Source organism: Lactuca saligna, chromosome 3, assembly GCF_052625555.1.
Source record: "Lactuca saligna cultivar CGN05327 chromosome 3, ASM5262555v1, whole genome shotgun sequence".
In the NCBI taxonomy this organism is placed as follows: domain Eukaryota; kingdom Viridiplantae; phylum Streptophyta; class Magnoliopsida; order Asterales; family Asteraceae; genus Lactuca; species Lactuca saligna.
In genome coordinates this window covers 80,688,509-80,691,219 of record NC_136419.1, presented here as the reverse complement: position 1 = coordinate 80,691,219, position 2,711 = coordinate 80,688,509, and the positions used below count along the sequence as shown (strand labels likewise).

At 42.7% G+C, this 2,711-nt stretch overlaps 1 long non-coding RNA gene across 1 annotated transcript; it reads left to right on the top strand.

Moving 5' to 3' along the window:
• The first annotated feature begins 239 nt into the window (after positions 1-239).
• LOC145033810 (uncharacterized) lies at positions 240-2,364 on the top strand. The gene is made up of 4 exons (XR_013677720.1): positions 240-447; positions 755-837; positions 1,696-1,761; positions 2,179-2,364. It is a non-coding gene; the product is annotated as an uncharacterized LOC145033810 (long non-coding RNA).
• The last annotated feature ends 347 nt before the right edge of the window (positions 2,365-2,711 follow it).

Genomic DNA, 2,711 nt, shown 5'->3' with positions numbered 1-2,711 from the left:
GGGTGCATAGACAAGGATTCTATACTTAGAGATTTCTTTTAGAGGCATCTACGTCTGAGGCTTTATGGCTTAACGACATCTAAGTCTGAGGATTTCTGGCTTAGGAACCACTATTTGTGACTTATAACATAGTAGGAAGACTCAGGAGTTTTGGGTACTATCTATTGGATACTTATAATGGGATAATATATTGTATTTAATTGATCTTAACATTTCTCATAAACATCTTTTCTAGTTTGATGTCTTATGCAGGTTTTCCCGAGAGTATGGAAGGTGCAGGATCGTGGAGCGCAACTTCCTTGCCAGAGGAGGAGCATACAGTACATGGTGCTTTTGACCATATTGATACACCCATACTAATTGTGGCTTATGAGGAAGAGCCAATAGAGGAAAAATATGACACCGATCCTAAATATACTATAGCAGAGCTGTAACACCTGGTTCCTGGTACGTATTTTGAAATTAAGTATTTTTCATTTTGGCCTGGGACTCGGTGAGTTGGTGGCCCAACTCGTCGAGTAGAAGCGGTTTGGACACGGGAGTTAAGTGGCTGACTCGGCGAGTCAGAGATCGGACTTGACGGGTCCGTGCTGTCTGGACAAAAACCCTAATATGACGGTTTACACCCTATATAAACGCCTTAACTCAGCCTCCCTTGTCCCCAACACTCTCCTAGAGCTGTATATCGAAACCCTAGCTGTTTGTGTGTGTGTGTGTGTTAAGGCTATTTTGGTGCTTTTGTTGACTTGTGAAGCTTGGATGGAAGAAGAGGAGCTTGAGTATTCGATTTGGGGCTTGTGGATCCAGAAATCTCATTCCATATTCAGCTTGATCAAGGTAAAATGCTCCTGCTTTGGTCTTCCATTTGGTAGTTCATCTTTAGATTGTAGATCTTGGGTGCATTTAGGGCTTTCAAGCCATTTTTGGATTTAAGGAGTGTTATGTTGAATCTAGCCTTCAGATCTGGTCCTTAAGTGGGGTCTCATGGCATAAAGGTGCCAACTTTAGGGCCATGAGAGCCCCATGCACATTGTAGGACATTTTACATGGATTTTTGAGCTAAAAACCCCATGTATGTGCATAAAGTTTGGAACTTTACGTATAAAATGGACATTAGGAGGCCAGATCTATGATTTTGGTGTGTTAGACCTCATTTAATTCGATTGTATGGAGTTGGTCAAGGTTGGACTCGACGAGTTGCTCTTGGCACTCGATGACTCGGTGACCATTGTGCACCAAACCCCTTTCTGTGAATGGGTAAGTGTTAGGAAGGAAGTCCCTTGTGGGTTTAGACGCAAAAGGGACCTGGAAGTCATGGGACTCAGTGAGTGGTATGAGCAGACTCGGCGAGTCCATAGAAATCTCCCAATCTTTGAAGATGGACTCGACGAGTTGTTCATACAACTTGGCGAGTCATAGACTGGACAAGTTCTTAAGTTGGAGACGAACTCGACGAGTTCAAGATGGAACTCGGCGAGTCAGATGAAGATGGTCCCGATGTTATGATTGAAGGAGAACCCGTCGAGTTTTTGCTAGACTCGACGAGTGGAGCCGGGGTTTTGTGGGGGAGTAGAAAAGCATGGACTCGACGAGTTGGTAGGCCAACTCGGCGAGTCAGGTCAACTAAATGTAGACTTTGACTGACCCTGTTTAGGGTTGTATGTGATGTGTGTTGACTTGGAGGTTGTCGTGTAGGGATCGAGGAGTCGTTGGGGGTCGACTTGTGCGCCGAGGATAGTTCAGACATTGCACGACATTGAGGTGAGTTACCTTCCAATAGGGGTGGGTATAAGGCCACAATGCCGGCCCACCAAAAAGTGGTATTTAAAAGATAATGGTCTTTGTGATAATTATCTTGGTTTGGTTATGTGTTGGTTATGAGGTTTATTTGGATAGTATGTTATGTGTATGGTACAGATTAGTTTCCTTGACAGTGGTCCTTAGGACCCAAGGGTAGGTCAGTACCCGAATATTCCTGACTGTATGTTTATATATGTTGATTGTATGCTAGTGGTAGGGGTGAAATAGTCCCCAGTTACCGGTTGAAAGATACCGATGTTGATTACCGGTTGAAAGATACCGATGAAGGTTACCGGTTGAAAGATACCGACGATATTGTATGGTATGATAGGGGAACTCACTAAGCTTTGTGCTTACAGGTTTTGGTTTTGGTTTCAGGTACCTCTTCGTCGAAGGGGAAAGAGCCGGGGGTGTAGCAGCGCATCACACACACACATGTTTCCGTAAGAAGTTTTTAGGACCGCACTCTGATTTTTAATACTTATGATGTTATGGTTTGAAATACAACATTATGACTTTGTAATGAAATGTTTTATTGAAAAGGTTTTGGTAAAATGTTTATTAAATGCGTTAATTCAAAAATAAAATTTTTGGCCTTGAAAATTTTGGTCGATACAAGTTGGTATCAGAGCCCTAGTTTGAAGGATTCAGACACACCCTCGGGGGTGTCTGGACTCAAACCGAGGGACTAAAAGATCTTTCAAGGAAAAATGGTTTTCTAAAGTTTAAATTGAGAAATTTTTTAGATAGACAAAGTGTGTGATGCGTGTGACCGGCCGGGCTCAAGTAAGTTTTCCCCAAGATACCCATACTTGTTATGTTATGTTATATGGTTTTGATTCAGAGAACTGCATGCTAGAATAGGACTAAGGATCTAGGAGGATGCCTTGTGTGCCTGATATATGATTCTG